The 21,305-nt window shown below is 37.7% G+C and overlaps 1 protein-coding gene across 2 annotated transcripts in view; it reads right to left on the bottom strand.

Annotated features, from left to right (window-relative positions):
• Positions 1-21,305, bottom strand: part of LOC105233638 (rap1 GTPase-activating protein 1) — a 314,608-nt gene that overhangs the window by 257,657 nt on the left and 35,646 nt on the right. The window lies entirely within an intron of this gene.

Raw genomic sequence — 21,305 nt, 5'->3', positions numbered from 1 at the left:
TTAATATTAGATAAGCCACTTACCACATTTTGGAATATGAAACGATCGAGGTCGGGTCTTGAAAAGTAAAGTTCTCTCTCGACGAACAAAGACCAAACTCTACAAGGCCCTCATGGTAGAGTGGTATGGACGATGACAAAATCGGATGAGTCGGCGTCACGAGTTTTCGATATAAAGAATCTGCGGAAGACTTATGGGCCTTTGCGCATTAGCGACTGAGAATACCGCAGTCGATGAAACGATGAGCTGTACGAGATATAAGACGACACCGACATAGTGCAGCGAATTAAGAGACAGCGGCTAGATGGGTTAGGTCATATCATCCAAATGGATGAAAATTCTCCAGCTCTGAGACGCATTTGACGCAGTACCCGCCGGGAGAAGCAGAGGAAGCGAAAGACCTCCACTCCGTTGAAAAGACCAGGTGGGAAAGGACCTTGGTACACTTGGAATCTGTAATTTGTGGCGGAAAGGAAGAACGACTGGCGCGCTGTTATAAACTCGGTTATAACTGCGTAAGCCAATAAAAAAGAAGTTGATCAGGTCTCGGTGCCTTGACCTACCGATTTGAAGCTGGGCTATAATCAAGGACTTCTATAAAACCCGTTTCTGAGTGCTACTGACCGCCAATCGCACTCACTTTCACATAAGCACACACAATTAAACATGTTGTATGCATATGTATCTATTATATTCCGTTACCAGAACGAAAGCCTCAGCCGCTCATCGCTTTTACTGGCTAGCCCATATTCTCATTGGCAATTATCTCGGTTATTGTGTTAACAAATTCAAAATTTCGTACCGCAAATCACAAGCAAAATAGCAGCACATGTGTGTGTACAACAACAATGAAAGCAACATATGAGCAATTTCTTGCAAAAGCGGACGAAACAATTATCTAATGCATTGCATGTGGCACGCAAAGGCAATGAATGCCACAACTGCAGTTGCAATGCCAATTACAACAAAGTGCATACAAACTAATTCACATACGCAAGTACTTGTAAGTGAGTGTGTAAGGAGTCTAGAGCCGAAGCAAAGTTGGAACTTGTGCCACATATGAAATGAGCGGTAATGCGATGGCGAAGAATGCCGGCGTGGCGATGGCTGTGCAACATACCAAAAGTACGCGTGCTACAAACACGCAAGACGAAAATACGAAACGAAAATGTGCGAATCGGAGGCATATTTGGCTGAAATCCAAAAGGTGCAACAGACAGCTACAACTGCCGCAACAGACACACTTGGCGGCCATCACCCAACAGCGCCAAGAAAGACTTGTGAAATTCCATTGATTTGGGCAGCAAACGCGTGCCGCACACACACCGAACGCTCCAAAACGCTCGGTAAAACATCCAAATCAATTTTTTGTTGTTTTATTTTTTTTTTGCAAATATTTGGCCAACGCATCGCCAATTGTAGCGCATGGTTGCACGTACATAGGTACAGCCATTTGGGTGCAATTGTTGCTTACACACTTGGCGAACGAAAATGACAGCTGAGGCCAATAGAAAATCATCAATGTGGTTGGATTTATGAACATTAAAGTGGTCCTCAAAAAAATTAAGAGAGATTTTTTCAGTCTCAGCACTTAAACCGAAATATCATACATAAATACATTCACATATAAAATTTTGTAGAGATGGTGGTAACGAGACATGCGGGGACTCATTGCGCATTGGAAATATGTATATTTGGAATGTGGGGGTCATTTCTGAATAAGTATGAGTTTAACCTGATACAGTATCTAAAACAAGGTTGCGCAATGGACACTCCAGATTATCAATGTAACTCGAGTTCGTCGTCTGCAAGCGGCGGTGGTTTTACTCCAAGTACGCCATTCTCTGAGAGAAAGTCGGTGAAGGTGTTGATGGTTCTACTGTGAATGGCGAGCAGTCCGTACCTAAGGTTTGTTGCGTCCGAAATCTAGTCGACGTAGTGTTCGAGGTCGTCGACGTAATCGGGAGAAGACCTCTTGATGTTACTATTAAATAGATCGCCTTCAAAAAGATGACTGCAAGGATGATTTCTGCAAAAACTGTTGGAAAAGGAGTGCATTATGCTCCTTGACCGGAGACATGCGGACCTCGATATGTAGGTGTTTAACAGGAGGCATCAAGAGGCATCTCGTCTCAAAATGCTTGCTTTTCATCGACCTTTGCATGCAAGGAAACAAAAGAAGTCCGGTGGGCCACATCTGGGCTAGGCTGGTTAGGTAGCTGTTCACAAGAAAGGCGGTATGAGACGAGGCTGCCAGATTGAGCCTTCGTTGATGGACAAATTCATGGTGGACGACATCTTTGATGTCAAAAAAGACAAAGGGCATCGTTTTCACTTTGGATTTACACATTCCTCCGATCTTCATCAGCCACCTCTTCCCGGCCCTCCAAAAAGGCCTGGTGCCACCGAAACACACCACTTTTTCCTAAAGTAAAACTACTCTAACGAACCCTGCATTTTCGGCTCACTCACAGAAACGCGTCGCGCGAAAATTTTTGTCCTCTCTGACCCTCCAGGTGCTCGGAGGCAACTGCTCAGTCACTCGTTCGTTAGCTAAGAACGCCCTCTACCGAATCCAGTCGGTGCGCGAACGGGCCGAAGTACAGTCGCGGTGGAGGAAAATCAGTCCTATTACTTTCCAGACAAACCCTGTATATAAAAAAATGAATTAAATTCGTGGAAGCAAAATGGAGAAATCTAAGCTTTAAGCTTCTGGAGGTATGTCTTAATTCCCTCTAATGAAGACCAAAATATTTTACCATATTTCATTCGCCTTCCTTGCACTCGCGGGTAATTAGTTAATCTACTGCGAAAAATCATGAGTAAAATGTGTTGAAATTCGCAAATTTCCTAAAACTTTTTTATAAAAACGTTAACCTTGCCAAAGTGTCTTGGATTTGACCGCTTTGACCGCGGTCGGTTGGCATTGCAATGACCAAACTTTTAATTATTTTGCGTTTTTTTTTTTTTCAATTTTCCTGTGATCAAATCATTCGCGAATTACCGTTAAATAGCAATGGAGCAATTTGTGCATTCAAAATAAAATATCGCTGAATATCTGCAGTAATTAACACCGCATTTCAAGCGCCATGAAATCTTTTCACCAGCTGTCCGCCTGTGTGGTAAATAAGCGGGATGGCGAGCCAACGGCCAGTTTGTGTGTGTGCCGACGGTTTAAACAATAAATATTTAATGATAATTTGCACGGTGTTGGCAGTTGATTGCTCTTTTCGCGTAATTTTAAAATACAATCATTTCCACTTATCATTAATTACAACAAAAGACAATCCCACTGACCGAGTGACTGATATTTGGCGAAAAAGCGAGTGTGGATGAGTTATGTATGTACGAATGTTTGTATGTAGTTGTAATTGAAATAAAATGCAAATAGTTTTGTATGAATTGCTACAAATTTTCGTATGTCTTCGAATTGCTATTAATAAAATTAACTTTTGAATTAAGAGTTAATTTTTGAAAGAGAAACTTTAGCTGATATTTTCTTATATCAGTCGAAAGCGCAAACTATTCGAATTGTTTATAGGTTTCGAAAGATTTTAGGAGAATAAATAATAAAAAAGTATTTTAAACGGAAAATTGGTTGAAGTAAGACATGGAGGTGGGAGAGATCCCAGATGCCTACAGAAGCTGTTAATTTTTTGGGGACGTTCTGTTAACAATTAAAATCACCAACACAACCACTCATGGAGCTCGAAGATCAAAGTATGTTTGAAAGTGTTATAGTCAAGAAAAATATTGTCAGAAAATACTCCAAAAACAGTCAGTCTATGCAGTCTGGAAGATTTGAGTAAATAAGACGATGACACACACAATGTGGGTGCTTCGCGAGCTCACATTAATACCGTTTTACAGTGTCAAATAAAAGTAAATCATGACAAAAGTGTTTCGAATTCTTCATTCATGGTATATTGTGGATCTGACCTCCAGCGGCCTTTTCTCATCCGAAGCCGCAAACAAAATGTACGCTGGAATGAAGTTTAACGAGGGTCAAGTGGCAATCACCGAGACTAAGATCTATTTTGAATCAAAAATGTCTTTTTACTATCGATATCGATATTGCTAATGATATCGAACAATTAGCTATAACCGGCGTTTCCCTCTCGGAAGCAACTATTACATATTAAACTAAAAATACAAGTGTTTTATGAATAAATTAAGATTTCTGTTCCACAAGTTCAGTAAATATTCCCTGAATACAATGATTGAGCCACCAAGAAATTAAGTAAACAAAATCAAAACTTGTTGACCCTAGTTAGAAGAAATAGTATGCAATTTCCGAATTCCAGCATTCAACATTGAGATTGGAGACTGAATGATATTATTGAAACTGACAGAATTTTTTTCTCGGTAAAATCTCACAAGCTACTCCTATACGATTTCTTTTCTACAAACTATGTAGTTGTCAAGGCCGATCAGTGTCAATGCCTCTTAAGTTGAAGCATTGGGAGCCGTGCAATATATCCCGTCTCATTCGGCTGAAGGCTGGGCGTTGGAAGTTTTGGTCTATTTGTCATTAACACTGCTCAAAGTAACTTTGTGGTATGCCCTGTGTTGCTAGTGCTCCAATACCTGAGAAGTTCTTCTAAGAGACATTGCTTTAAACAAGTCTTGAAGAAGCTGAATGGTCTGGAGCAGCTTAGTTGTGCTGCCAACTGCTCCGAGCGGTCCAACTCGTCTGCATTTTCGTTTTCTTATATTCTTATATGACCCAGATGATATCATCCGAGTTGCCTACTGAGAGTGTAGTTATTGCTTGCATACATAATCTAACGTTGTGGGACTTAGTATCGACGCTACGGTTATGGTCTCTGGACTATCCACCAGAATGTTTCAAGACTTACTGTTTAGAGAAGAACCCAAACGGCAACTTCTGCCAACAATTTCGTTCTGAAAGACTGAATTGTCATTTATCTTAGTTTGGATTCTTTCTACGTATGGATTACCACATAAGAAGTCCGCTTCTGTTCCTACTTTGATTCGTCGTCGACTATATAGATTTCCTCGCTTCGACTGCCCATCACAGAATCAATGGTCTATTCCTCTCCACAGTAGAATGAAAAGGTTGTGTTTAATTCCTTATAAACATACTTTTCTTGGTCGCATTGCCAATTTAGCCAGACTTCATTAACAAGATTACAGATTGGTTACCTAAATATTGCTTCGTCACCAGACAGTGTTGCCAATATTTTCAAGAATCTATTGGCTATTGATGCTGCCACCGTAGTTGATTCCAAGGAAGCTGCTACCATCAAGGAATCCAGCAACTTTGTTGCTGCCTTTGCTCAAGTTCAAGAAAAAGCCAAAAAGAAGGAGTCGGATTCAGAGAAAGACGACGATATGGATTTCGGTATCTTCAGCTAAACAGCTCAAGACTAAAGTTGGTATATGATGCCCGTAGAAACAACGAGTCTAGTCCTACGGGCTAAAACCATGAACCGGCTGCCCGTAAGTATTGCATCATACCTCTTTTGCGAGCAACTCCATAAATGGAGAGTTTTCTCAACAAACCAATTAAAGCTAATTATTCTGCCAAATTTGTGGTCACTAGAATATGAAGAGTGGAGTGAACTGATAAAACATGCGTTTATTGGGGATCTCATTCTTCTTCTTCACTTAGGAATGGCCAGAAATGATTATTTTAGGTATGACTCAAGCATCTCACGACTTCCGGCCATAGACGAAGTATTCTTTGGATAGCCAAGAAACATCCATTTGAAGGCGAAATAAAGTGAGAAGGCGCAACATCGCTCCTCAGGGTTGGTTGCTGGGTTTGGGACCCGCATCTGCATCTCATCGCTGTATTTGGTCAAATCAGCCGGTGAGCAAACCAACAACTCAGCGTAAGTGAGTTCCGCAGTTCACAGTGGATAGAAAAGTCGAGTACTTATTCAAATTATTAAATTTAATTCAATAATCTGAAATATTCCTTCAAAAATTCATCAGATTAACTGAAATCTAAAAAGGCCACCATAAATTTCAAATCTTCGTAGAAAGTAAAATCTTTGAAATAAGCAGGGATTGTCAGCATTTTTGTGTTTTCTCGCATTTACTGCATTTTATGCGTTTGACTTTACACAACTTTATGTTTAAATACTTTTTAAAGTTCGCAAACGACTTGCTGTCTGCGTGTGTACTCCTCGACTTTGCAACGTCACACCTCACCACTGTGTCTAGTGGCAGTTTCCAGGCTTCCATAAGTGATGCGCACGTGACATTTGAGCAGCTTTTGACATGCTTCAGTTTTATTTTCAATCTCTGACATTTTTCCCCAACATTCTGCAATTTCGCCTGCACGACGCCGCACTGGCCGCTGCGCTGACGTACTAAAGACCACAGCGAAGGAACAGAATGTAGCAAAGTCGGTGTTTTATTTAGCCAAAGAATAGCACGCTAAACCCTCAGCAGCGTGCAACAAAGTTGCATGCGAATACACAAACACACACACACAGTAACTGCGAGTAACGCACACACACACCGAGTTACAAATGAAGCACGAAGAATGTACCGTATAACCTCATTGTTTCGCATTTTATTCAGTAACATTTCCATTTTTTGTTTGTCTTCTTGTTTCGGTTGTTGCTGTTGTTGTTGTATGTTTTGCAGTAGAAAGCGGCTACCGCTACTTTTGCTGCATTGCGCAATACTTTTGCAAGTGCATCATATCCACCTGTCTGCCGCTGTGTGTATGTGTGTGTGTGGAGTTTTTATGCGGCGCAGCTGCTTGGCGTCACTACGCCCCCTCACCCACACCCACATACGCTTGCATGCATTGGCCAACTGGTGAAGCAAGTGACAGCTATAACTACAAGAGCTACAAATTTATCCAGGGCTTTGTCCATTTACTTGGGATCAGCTTTTGTAGGGAAGACAAATGCAGACTTGCAAGCGCTGTTGTCATGTAAAATTCTCAAGTTACGAGCATAACATTTATGAGCACACATACACGGGCGCCAACACACGCACTCACACACACATGTATGATTAACTGTAAGTCATTTTGTGACGCTCGTGAAAGCTCGTGTCAGGTGAGCATGTGCGGGTTATGAGTATGCGAGTTCAGCACTACGTGATTTCTTTATAATTCTACCACATTTTTCTGGTTGCGAAGAAAGTTCCGACAAAGTTGCTCGAGCAAAATATAAAATAATATTATCGAATATATTTTTTCGCTAAAATATGCCATTTTTACTTCACGAAAAGAGTTAAAAGCTAGATTATTTGATAGATACCTACTATATAAACACATAGAAATATATACATATGTACATACTATACATATTAACTTATGTTTCAGAATGTAGTCCGTAGTCTATTGTTTCAGAGCAGCTGTCATAATTGCGCATGCGTGACATCTAAATAAAAATCACGTATCTTGTATGTGCCATATGTATGTAGGAATCAGTCAATAGCATGCCATGCCGACATTTCTTGCTGTGCTTAAAAGCCCCGCGGTTAAAATAACTTTACTTTCATGAGCTTTGAAATTAAATTTCAATCAATTTTATTTCGCATATTTCCGTTAGAGACAGTTACAGTGTATTTATGAGCATTACAATTGGCAAATCGACTTTTTATACAAATAAGTATTAAATTTCGTTTAAAGTGTGGCTTCAGCCGGGAATTAATAAACGTATGAAATTCGTGAAAACTCTATCGCCAATAACTATAACTATTGACCAAACTTTGGGGAGTGGCGAATCGAACAAACAGCTGTCATAAATATCCCACTACAATAAAGAAGTATAGAAGTACATATTTCATTCACCAGTGGAGAAAAAGTGGATAGCTCCCATGGCGACATCTAAATATTCACTGAGGAATCCAAAGGTAAAAAAAGGAACAACAGCGGACTTCTTCTGTAGTACTTAATACGCAAAAGGCAGCTTTAAACCAATTGACTACAATTCTGTCTTTCAGGCCGAAATTCTGAACATAATAGAAGGTACCAAGTCGGCCTCTACTCCAACTCGCAAATCCATAAACTTTCTAAGCGACAACTGAGCTCAGTAATTAAGGCTATCCTTAGTGCCGATACTAAGTCTCGCCACGTTCGATTATGTATGCAGGCAATAACTATATTCTCAGTAGGTAACTCGACTAATTTCAACTGGTTTCCCAGTCATATAAGAATATAAGGATACAAAATGGCAGACTAGTTGGGCCGCTCAGAGCAGCTGGGAGCAGAAGTAAGCTGCTACAGACCATTCAACACCTTCAATGGTAATTTGAAGCAATGGACTCTTAAAGAGCAGTTTGGGAACACCAGCAATAAAGTGCAAGCCATAATTACTTTGGATATTGTTAATGATGGACAGACCTTCTACTTCTAGTCAAATGTGAACTTACCGCTATTTGTAGGGGTCATTACAGAACACCAACTCTTAAAATCCTACCCACAAAAAACTGGAATAGTGGGTTTGAAGGAATGCAGGGATAAAGAGACGCTAGAACATTACATTTGTGCATAACTAGTTTCATCAGGCTGAGACGACTTATCTTACACGGCTGTCAATAATCCAACATAAGATATATTGGGATGCTGGAGTAAAAAACATCAGTCAAATCAAAAATCAAAATCCATTGAGTTGCTGAATAAGGCTTAATTCGGTTACCACCCGGGAGCACAACAGGCCTGAGTGCGCCTGCCTATGGTCTGGCGCACCCGCTTCCTTTGAAAACTACCAACATAAACGTTGATGTTGCTAGGCTCTTAATTAAATATCGGTGGCTCTTAATTTGTGAATCTTAAATGACCTATAAATATATTAGTATGTATTTCGGCTGGAATAAAAGAACCTCACTGAGTGGAGCAGGATCTGGCGCAAATGAAAAACTAACGAACCATTCCTGATTCGGCAGAAATCATTGAGACAACTATTGAATCTATAAACTTATTTCATTTGATAGAACATCAACATAGTCGGCCTACTGAGCGTACTATTCGCAAATCCATCCCCCATTTCATGTCGAGAGCTTAAATTGAAAGAGTACAAAATACAAGAAGAAACAGCGCGCCCTTCACAAGCGACATCGCTTTGCTCTATGGGTTTTTGACACCAAATTTCTTCGAGTAAAATTTTGTTCAGCAATAAGGCCCATTTCTGGCTTCACGAGTATGTAAACAAAACAAACAATTTGCCGCATTTTGGACGAAGACCAACCTGAAGCGATTCAATACCTGTCACAACGGATTAATGTGGTTTAAGGGATGGTGAAATCATCTTTCCACATTTCTTCAATAATGATACTGGTGAGAATGTAATCGTCAATGGCGACCTTTATCACGCCGTAATAACCGACAATTTAATGCCTGAAATCGAATGTCGGTATCTCGGCCATATTTGATTTCAACAAAACTGCGCCATTTCCCACACATCGCACCAATCCGTGGATTTATTGAGTGCAAACTTTGGTGAGCAGATAATTTCCCGTTTTGGGCCGAACGATTGACCATCAAGACCGTGTGATTTCACACCGTTAGACTTTTTCCTGTGGGGATATGTAATGTTTAAAGTCTATGCGGATAATACCATCCCATCCCATCTGAAAAGTAGCCGCGTGAAATTTGAAGTTCTTGTGTTTTTACTTTAAAAAAGTAGGGAATTTTCAAATGAACCACCCTTTATTTGTAATTAAAATTTGTATTATTAAGTTATGGGGTAAATTAACTGAAATATTAAAATCCCATTTTTAATTTTTAGATACCAAATATTTTCGATTACAAACCACTGTAATTCCAAATGATCAAAAAAACATCAATAATAACTATGAAAAAGAGAGACTATTTGCCAAAAACCATAAATTTCACAACGCTCCAAAGTAGCGTTCGAAGTAGTTCAAATAACAGCGGTATCAACACACAAACACGGGCTCACAATTCGCTATCCATTTCTAAGCAATAGTCAAATCTACGAAACAGGTTCTCATTGTTTTGAATTATGCCGGCAAAGATCAGTGAGAATAAACGTCAGGAATATGTAGAACTTTGACAGAAAAGAATGTCAAGTCGATAAAATTTTAATACAAAGAAAAATAAAAACACAGAAAATGAAAAGAACAAAGCAAATATTTTGTGTGAAAAGAGAAAAGAAACTAAAATTTTTACGCCAAAATCGTAAAAGCGGTCACCAGCAATAAGCCATTTCAAAATTTATGAACACGTGAGCTCAATTTACAAATTCAATTTGCGCATAGAATCCGCTGTACGCAGCACAGTTTTAATTACATATATTTGTGAGTCGAAGCTCCGCTGGAAATCTATTAACTTTCGCGTTTTGTCATTGGATGTTGTACGCGAAGGGATCAATGATGTAGCACGCACACAGTTCGCGTGCAGAAGTCACAGGCCACATGCCACGCGCCACATAATTTTCACTTCCCCCTTCCTGTGTCACTTGTGAAAAATAATATGTCCGCAAGCGCTGACAAGCAAGAAGAACTTGGTTGATAATTTAGCGTCAGTCATCCGCCATTAAGCAACTAAGCTGTTGCTACAGTTCATAATAAATTCTATCTTGCTGCCTCTCATCAGCTGTTTGACGTTTTTAATTACTCCTTAGGCATCGTAAATGATGAGACTGATGAAGCTGGTAGTGTTGCTTATTACTTACAAGATTTATACATTAGAATATGTCTATATGTACATAGTAAACGCCTCTCCTCCTTTAGAATATGTTTATGAACATATATTAAACGAAAGAGGACAGCTCTGAACAAACCAACGGGCATTAAAAAGTACCTCGAACATCAGAAAAAATTGAAGCGGAAGTTCTTTGAAGAATCAAATTGAAGCCCTCGTTCAGATCTATCAATATCTAGTTTAAAACAATTATAGGGCATCTTCGATTCGCCACTTATTTACTCTCTTGTAAAAAAATTTCTTGTGAAAGGAACAAAAAAACAAGAAAAAACGTTAACTTCGGTTGCACCGAAGCTAAATACCCTTCACAGGTGCATTTCTGTTAGTAACTATGTGTGAAAGCTATATGCTATAGCAATCCGATCTGAACAATTTCTTCGGAGATTACATTTTTGCCCTAGAAAATAACCTGTGCCAACTTTTGTGAAAATATTTTGTCAAATGTGAAAGTTTTCCATACAAGAACTTGATTCCGATCGTTCAGTTTGTATGGCAGCTATATGTTATAGTGGTCCGATATCGGCCGTTCCGACAAATGAGCAGCTTCTTGAAAAGAAAATGATGTTTGCAAAATTTCAAAACGTTATCTTAAAAACTGAGGGACTAGTTCGCATGTATACAGACAGACAGACGGACATGGCTAAATCGACTCAGCTCGACATACTGATCATTTATATATATACTTTATAGGGTCTCCGACCCTTCCTTCTGGCTGTTACAAACATCGTGACAAACTTAATATACCCTGTTCAGGGTATAATTATCCAGTCTAGGCAGTATCAAGTTAACCCACTAAATTGGTGATATTCCACATTTATGTGATGATCTCATTATATTTAATTGATTTATACTGGTCTAGTTGGGTCTGATTGTGAACAGGAGCAAGACGAAAAATATCTCCTGCCATCAAACATACAGCCATCGCATTCGCGACTTGGCTTGCTCTTCACTGTTGACAGTCATAACTTCGAAGTCGTAGATAGTTTCGTCTATCTCGGAACCAGTATTAACACCAAAAACAATGTCAGTTTCGAAATCCAAAGCAGAATAACTCTTGCCAACAGGTGCTACTTCAGACTGAGTAGACAATTGAGAAGTAAAGTTCTCTCTCAACGAACAAAGACCAAGCTCTACAAGTTCCTAATAATTCCCGTCCTGCTGTATGGTGCGGAAGCATGGACAATAACATTATCTGATGAGTCGGCCTTAGGAGTGTTCGAGAAAAAGGTTTTGCGGGCGATTTATGGTCCTTTGCGTATTGGCAACGGCGAATACCGCAGTCGTTGGAATGATGGGCTGTACGTGTCTACGCCAGTAAAGAAGAAGACGCTTATACTGGTGAGCTGTTGCGCCATACATAAACCTTCCTTCTCCGTAGCAATGCCAGCTGTAGGTTCAGTTTAATTTAAGCCGAAGTATACGTCATACAGAACGTCAAAGCTTTGTTCGAACTTTAAGCGCGATTTGAGATCTAATTCTGTTACTTCCACTCCCTTGAACTGCGGAGCTTCTAGATGACTATGCCGAGTTGTAGATAAGACCGGACAGGAGCAGAGCAGGTGCTCCCTTGTCTCTCCAATTTTACTTCCCTGCACTTTCTGCATGTATCGTCCATTACTTATGCCCATCCGGCTCGCATGTCACGCCATTAGATTGTGACTTATCATCAGACCAACAAACTTCCTGCAGTCTTTTCGGAACCGTCACGTCCAAGTCACAAAAAGAAAGAGGGTGGATAGAGGAACTTACAACATCTATACAAATGGATCAAAAATGGGCTAAGGAAGTAAGAGCCAAAATCAGGCGCTCAGAAAAACTTCTGAGTTGCCATCATTCCTCATTCTGTCGCAAATAATATTCAATAATGAAAGAAGAAGAAAATTTTTGTATTATTAAATATTTCGCCTTTGTTTCAGCGAAACGGAAAGTAGATATTTAGTTCCACGAAATACATACATACATACATAAATATGTATATTCTTGAAATGGATATAGACCATACTTCCAACTTTCGTAGTACCATTATTAACGCTATTTATAGCGCGAAAGACGCTTTTAATAGCTGCCAGCGTCACAACAATCGTTGACAACTTCCAGGAAAAATTTTCGATCTCCAAAAGCTCACCAACAAAGCCTCCACTAATTCGGAAGTTGCTTATCAACTTGTAGGTTCCTTCTTGAATACTAAAAATAGGTGCAGCAGCCGTGCTAATTAGTAAATTTCTAAAAATATCAGCTCAGAATTTAATGAGAGTCCCAGAAAAGTGCAGGCAGGAAGAAACAAAAAGCCGCCTCCAGGCGTTGCTAAGTCTTATTAATTCTTTGTTTAGCATAGGCATGCTTACTCCTCTTATAATTTCCGTGAAATTGATAATACCGGCAATTCGCTCTCATTTTCGAGAGCACGTTTTCAGTGTCTTATTGTTGTTGTTTTTTAAATAAATACTTGTTTGTATGGACATAAAGCACTAAGTCATTATGGGAGCTGCCTAAAAGTGTAAAAGGCAAACAACGCGCCAATGTTTGCATACAGCTACTTAATTGTTATTGTTGTTGTGGCTCAAATTACGCCAAATGGCTACAAATGCCAACAAGTGTAAATAGACGCGTAACCAAATACATTCTACAACAACAATAGCAACAATAAATACGCAAAAAAGGTAATTTCAATGAAAATGAAACGCTTTCAATTATGAAGAGCGCTCCGCTACTAGACAACAATGTGGCCCATAAACAAAATCTCCCATTCAAAATTACGCCGCTGTGTTCGGACCGGCTCTATGTGTGGATCTGAAACGTACGAATCATAACAAAGCGGCCAATTCATTTAACAATAATGCGAATATTTAATTAAGTGGCGGCCGGGCGTGACGCAACGCTGACTTTAGTATTGCATAAAATATTTCTAAAACTTTTTTATTACAATAAGAGAATTAATGCGCACGATTATTCACTTATACATACATATATACACTTAAATACTTTATATAGCCGTGTGAATATATAATATACGACTTGTTGAATTATATATGGATCAAAATAGAAGTGAAAGACTAAACACAAGTAGATTTTAAGTAATAAAAACGCTTAAAACTGACGAGGTTTCAGCAAACTTACAGTTTAAGCGGATTACCACCTGCTTATAATTTTGAAAGCATAAAATTAATCTTAATATCATAATATCAAATGTTGTCAAACTACAGTGGCTTAAGGAGATGAACATTTCAAAAAAAAATTTAAAAACGTTGCCACCTATTTTATTTTTTATTCTTTGATAAATAAATTAATTAAACATTGTATAACAATCTAATAGAGATTTATGGGAAAACAGGCGAAAATATTTTTGGAAAGCGTTGCCACCTGTTTTATTTTTTACTCTTTCAAATAATATTTAAAATATTAAATTAAACAGAGTATAACAATCTATAGAGTTTTACGGAGAAAACAGGTAAAAATATTTTTGGAAAGCGTTGCCACCTGTTTTATTTTATATTTTTTAAATAATATTTAAAAAAAATAAAATTAAACGCAGGCGCACAACCTACAGAGTTTTTGGAGAATACTTATTTAAATTATTTATGAAGAAGTGGTTGCCACCTATTTATATTTTTTTTCGATAGGCCAATAAGCCAAGCATAGACCAGTTTTGGGGGACAACAGGTACAGTTAAGTTGCTAGGTTCATGAGGAGTAGTCAACCTTTAGTATGCCTGCGCTTGTCACGAATATTAACAGACTCTGCGGCCTCATCGATATGTGCTCCAGTGTATCATACCGTGGGGTCCTTAGATGCTTACAGTGTAGTTTTGCCAATGCGGGACAAGTGCACAAAAGATGCTTCTGCGAGCGTGTGTCGTCACCAGATGGTGACCAGTTTGTATTCCCAGCATGTTCCTGCAGCTTCTTCTACCGAGTGGCAATAGGAATTTTATGTACTTCCGATCTACAGTTTTACACATGACATTTGCAGTTTTGCACACAGGTAAGTAACTCGTTCCGTCGGGTTTTGATTTTCTTTACCATGCTTCCGTCCAGATCGCCGCATAGACAATGCATGGATTTCTCAATATTGATCACGTTTTCGGATGTTAGTCGTAGACCATTATTGGCAATCTCGTCCACTATTTCATTGCCCCCGATGCCTATTTGGCCTGGCACCCAGTAGAAGTAAAGTTACTTGCTTCTGGCACCACTTTCCCTGCTTCCCAAGACACTTCTGTCCGATATTCGATACTGCCTTAATTACTGTATGGCTGCCTACGTAGATGTTGACTCTGGAATTGGCTGGAGGCCAGCTCCACGGCTTTCGCAATAGCAAAGTCCTCAACTTGAAGAATCTAAAGGCAAATTTCCCTGCAGTCAGTGTCGTCCTGCCGATTTTGCGGTGCAGCGAAGAGGTCAAGAGGTGGCAAGCTTAGTACCAGTTCCCCCCCCTGTTGGAGTTATCCTCAAAGCTCCCGTTATGCACAGCACAGCGAGCCTCTGAACCATTTCCATTGGTTTACAATAGATGGATTTCCGTATGCCTGTCCACCATACTACTGCTCAGTAGAGCAGAATTGGTCTTACAAAGCTGAAGCTCCAGTTCATGAGAAATAGAGAGAGCCCCAGGTTGTGCCTACACGCATTTAAATATCTCTACTTGGCTAAAGATATATTATAAAATGAAAGCTCTGACAACGAAAATACAATTATCGAAAGGGAAAGGAAATAACATTCCCACAATCACTCAATTTCATACCTTAGGTTTTATTTTCAAATGAGAGAGGTCTTTATAAAAAAATAAATTACGATTTATTTCCAAATGAAAAAGTTTTGTAAAATGAATTTAGTTGTGATTTCCTGATATTTATTACTTTAAACGCATTTTATTAAAATCTGTTATGTTGTTGCTTAACGTGCGCTTCGTAATACTTATATATTCCCGTGTTTGAATGAAAGCTTTCTGGGAAACTCATCAATTCGCCATTGATAGAACATGGAATAAAATATTACTTTCACATTTGAGTGAACTTAGCCATATTCTTCAGCATGAATACAGTTGAGCATTTCGGTGAAATTTTATATTTTGGTTTAAGGAAAAATTTCTTCTGAAAGCTGTAAGCTATCCATTGATGGTTTGAACCAAAAAGAAGACGAATATGTTACTTCTTTAGATAATGCAAAGTAATATTTCTCAAATAAATAAAATATACATTTTATTTTCGTGGAATTGTAGTCTGAAAGTTTTACTGTCTTCAATGAAATGTGCCCATTAAAATACGATTTTCGCCATAAACCACCTGTGAAGCATAATAATAATGTTATATATTTTACATTCGTACATACATAGTTACATATCTATGTAACAATACATACATCCATATATATATACATACATATGTATCTTGTCATATGACAACCATTCCACAATTCGCTCGTTTCAACGATTTCAGTAACTTAGCAAGTGATTAATGATTGAGATCTTTCATCATTGCCCTAATAACAGGTGTGAAAGAATCAGATAACACATTATTATACCGTGAATCATTAATAAAGCAATATTTTATAGTTTCTTTTATATTTTACTGTTGTTGAAAGGCGAGTAAAACTTTCATATTTTGATTTGGTGGCAATGTCTGAAGACCCAGTGACACATTTATTTAAAATGATTAGCGGCTGCTCTAACAAAATTGGTACGTACGAGTACATAAGTATACATATACTGTTACAGTGTTGAGAAGTTAACGAGCAGATTTTTTAAATAAATATTTGCTGTTTTGATTCACATATTTATACTCCTTTCCTATTATCCTTTCATTCGTCCATCCATCCGTCAGTGCAAGCTGTAACTTGAGTAACCGAAGAGAAGGTTGTATTGAGCGGGAGTCAACATTGACGATGGGCGTGACACCGCCCTATTCTAGGTGAAATCACATATCCCGAAACCAGCCCAGGTCAATTTCAACTAAATTTGGCATATGGCACTCCTCTGACATTTTTGTCTTAAAGTGTGAAAATCGTCATCGTTATCTTTTTACCGAAAATATCGGCCAATATGTGGGTAAATATAATTTAAATTCAGAGATAATCCTTAATAGTAGTATATCTGTGTGTCAAAAATGGGTTAAATTGGCTCAATAGTTCGCTGAGCCCCCATATACGTAATATAAAGATTTACGGACTTCTGGATGACTTTATTCCACATATGTATTTCAGCCAATATGTCAGTTATCTTAATAAAATAGAGAGAGGCTGATTTTCTTATAACATATGGCTAGTTTGAATGAATGAAATAAGGTGAACGCGTACCCTAGATATAACTAACAATGTTAAATTATCTAAACAAACTTGAAATCACATAAGCTACCACTTCTTTAGCAAGTACTGGATGTCTCTAAACTCTGCACCCTATGATTTTACTCCACCTTATAAGAATATACTATAATTACATATGTTCATAGATAAAAAGTTGCATCTCTGTTAGCTTTAATCTCTCTCTAGCTACATGTGGCTTAGTTCAAGTGCATTCGAATACTATTTCCAATAACTGATTCAAATAAAATCCCTGTGGCTAATGGTAAAACTATCCATGCCAAAAGCCATGGTGTGAAGCCAAAGACAGCTCTTAGATTGCTGTTGTACGTAAACAGAAGTTAAAGAATTGATTTAGTGTTCTTTCAAAGGAAACGCTGATTTCATGTGATATCAAGAGAATATGTTATGTTTATTTCAAACCACCCACTATATGGTATTTGGTGGTTTTTAAAGCTAATCCATAATTGCTTACGAGTAATTTATGACGCTTATCAGCTTCAGAACCTCAATTCGAATATATGAGGTTAGGTGGAATTTTTATTCAATTTGTCACAAAGTTTGTAGAACCCAGAAACCAGACATTGGATACCATATATCGGTCGATATTCGACCACTGTCGCATAGTTGTACTAACCTTGCAGGGCACCAATGTTCTTATATGAAAAACTTTACTTTTTTAATACGACGAGATGTCTTCATGAAACTTGACAAGTATTATTGCCTAAAAAAAGGTTACTATCCCTGAAAGAGTTGTTCAGATCGGACTATTATAGAGATCATACAAACTATCCGATTAAAATCGTTTTTGTATGGAAAACTTTTTTACGCGGCTCGATATATTCACGAAATTTTGCATGGATAATTTCCAAAGGCAAAGGTACAATATCTGTACATGTGTTTTGTTAAGAACGGATAACTATAGCATATAGCTGCCATACAAACTAGAGCTTTGGTGCAAGCGGAATTAAAATTTTTTCTTGCTCTTGATAGTTTTGACTTAAAATCAGAAATTAAGCTTAAGTGCTTACACGGGTTTACGGGTTTCAAAAAATCTATTTTTTTATTATCTTATTAAATTCTAAAACACCTTAAGAACATTGTCCTAAACTTTCAAGTTGGTCTGAAAAAAAGTTTCGGAGATACAGCCTTCAAAACTTGTGGCCTGAGGCTAGCCAGACTAAGTGCGCCGATGGGTTTTTCTCGAAACTGTGTTTTTGAAGTCGGTTGTCAAGATTTCTCGAGAACTACTCAACCGATCTTCATGAAATTTGACAGGTCTTTGAGATACAATTCTTAAAGAATTCTTGGACAAAAGCTTTTTTCGATTATAACTACATATATGAAAGAAAAATGTCACGAAATTTTAACTGATTTTGATTTTTTTTTTTTTTTGTAAAAATATCTGGCAAAAATTCAATTTTCATTTTTTTTTTCTACAACCAAGTTCTAAGTGAAGGTTTTAACCCAAACACGTATTTCTTCACTTTAGATGATCTTGTAAGGAGTTATCCTGCCAACGCGGGAGAATAGTTTTTCCGAGGGGTCACGGGAAATGGCGTCGCAATGGCCGAGTTTAAAATATTTTTTCCAAAAATTTCAGAATTTCTTTGTAAATAGTGTATGTTTGTAACAATATAAAATTCGAAAAAAATAATTAATTTTCTATGTGAGGAAAAAATTGTTGAAAAAAGGTTGTTTTATAACAGAGAAAACCCATGCAACCCCTTATCAAATTCGAACAAAATTTGAATTATAGTTTTAATGGTTAAGCACTACTAACAAACAGATATGATTTTTTTCCGGAAAATTACCACATACCTATACCTCTTCACAGACTATATCATTTCATTCGTTCCACCTCACCTATTTTATCTTCTTTTTATAGACACCATTAAGAAGAGTTTCACAGCTCACCTTAACAACCACTTCAAGCAAACCGAAACTACTAAAACTGCGACAAATTCTCAAAACATTAATAATACAAATGCTACTTAAATGAGCAACACTGTAGACCAATAAAAAAAATTAAAGCAGCATCTAACAGCTCATTAACCATAATATTATGCTACCTGTTCTCCTGACAAAGAATGAAAGAAATAAAGCAGGCCATAAAATATACAAAGTTGGATTCGGAAAAGAAATTGAAAATGTTATAGAAGCGCACGCGTAACGCAAAACAAAGAAATACAAGCAAACACCTGCATATATACATAAATAACACAACCATATACATACATACATACGGAGATGGGTAGTTGTAGCTGAATGTTATACAAAAGGCTTAAAAGATATTATGACACAATCGAATTGTATAAAATTGATCGGACAAAGCAAAGCCAGAAAACAAAAGCAAAGTGACATTATCACATATTCAATATTTAAAAATCATGTGTAAATATGTAATGCGTTGTTTTAAAAAAGAAAAATATTTTTTCATATGTATTCGATAACCATTTAAGAAAAAGCGGCTTTGTTGTATGCACAATTATACAATTCTTCGCCGTTATAATCGCATGCTCTTGAATCAGTAGTTATATATTATACAATACAAACATAACATACATATGTATATATGTGTACTGCTGTTTGCATGCAGTTATTTAAACAAACAATGCAAGGCATATATCCACATTTCGTTTGCCAAATCCGCGAGCTCCTCAACAAGGCTTCGTAATAACTAAAAACACTCACGTTGTGCTGAACGTTATCGCAATCAGCAGTAATGGAATGCCATAAATGCAGTGGCTACGCTTTAAAAAATTCTTACACATAAACCCCAACCAATACATACATACTTATAAACATGCGATTTGCAGTAAAGCTATGCTCACACTATAACGTGAAATATTTGATTTAAAATAAAATAAAAAAAAAAAACTTGATTTAATGTAAATTATGTGATTTATGTAAATTTATATTCAAATTTATTTGATTTTATGTTAAAATTGTTTTGATTTGATAATGATCTATGTAAGAATATGCTTAAAAACAGATTATTTAATAAATGATGGATAGGCAGTTAGCTGAAAATCAACCTTAAAACCAGTTTTTAAAATCTCATAAAACAATAAAACATGTTTTTAAATCTTTAAACGATATCAAGACAATTTTTTAATTTATATCATTAATATTAATATAAACATATACGAGTACATACATACATATTAACTGAATTAAATTTGCTATGTTGAATAAAAAAACGAATTTTGGCTAAAAAATATTTTTTACCAGGGTAGAACGGAGACTTTCCAATTGACCTGCTAACTGTACAATACATTTCCTAAAGATATCTCGTGAAATAAAAAGTTGCCCTTAAAAGAACTTGATTTTGATCGCTCAGCTTACACGGCACCTATATGTTAATAGTCATCTGATCTGGAAACCCCGAACCCGATTCCACAATCTTCTGAAGATGGAACAGACGTAACATTGCCCCACCATGAAGAAATTCGAATAGAAATTACCCGTCTGAAGAAGAACAAAGTGGCGGGAGCCGGTGTATAGCCGGCCGCGCTATTCAAACACGGCGGTGAAAAACTGATAGGGAGCATGCATCAGCTTCTTTGTAAAATAAGGTCGGACGAAAGCGTGCTCAACGATTGGAATTTAAGTGTGATTTGTCCAATCCACAAAAAGGTAGATCCCACAATCTGCGCCAACTACCGTGGGATAAGCCTCCTCAACATCCCGTATAAGGTTCTATCGAGCGTATGGTGTGACAGATTAAAGCCTACCGTCAACAAACTGATTGGACCTTATCAGTGTAGCTTTAAACCTGACCAAATCAACAACCGACCAGATATTCACCATGCGCCAAATCTTGGAAAAGAACCGTGAACCTCTTCGTCGATTTCAAAGCTGCTTTCGTCAGCAAGAAAAGGAGCTGCCTCTATACCGCGATATCTGAATTTGGTATCCCCGCAAAACTAATACGGCTGTGTAAACCAGTGGTCGGCATGAGAGGATCTGTCACTGTGTTGGTGAGCACGAAAAAAAAAGTAGCCCAGTGAGAAATTGGAATTAAAATCAAGCAAATTTTATAAATAGTTAATAGTATAATGAAAATTAACAAAATGTCTTTTAAGGATATATTCCCTTTTATCTTTTAAAGACTTGGAACATAAAAGGCACCAAAGGCATTTAATATCATAAAATATTTCTCGCAGGGCATATTTGGTTTTGCGCTATAGTCTTGCGCGATGTTAATTCGTTGCTGGCTCGACAACGACTGAACGATAGAGCGTAAACGTACGTGTGAAGTTAGTTTGCACAATTGTGCTAAGAAATGCCGACCACTGGTGTAAACTAACATTGAGCAACACCAAAAGATCCCTCAGGATCGGGAAGGACCT

Source organism: Bactrocera dorsalis, chromosome 1 (assembly GCF_023373825.1).
Source record: "Bactrocera dorsalis isolate Fly_Bdor chromosome 1, ASM2337382v1, whole genome shotgun sequence".
In the NCBI taxonomy this organism is placed as follows: domain Eukaryota; kingdom Metazoa; phylum Arthropoda; class Insecta; order Diptera; family Tephritidae; genus Bactrocera; species Bactrocera dorsalis.
This window is presented reverse-complemented; position numbering and strand designations above follow the sequence as displayed.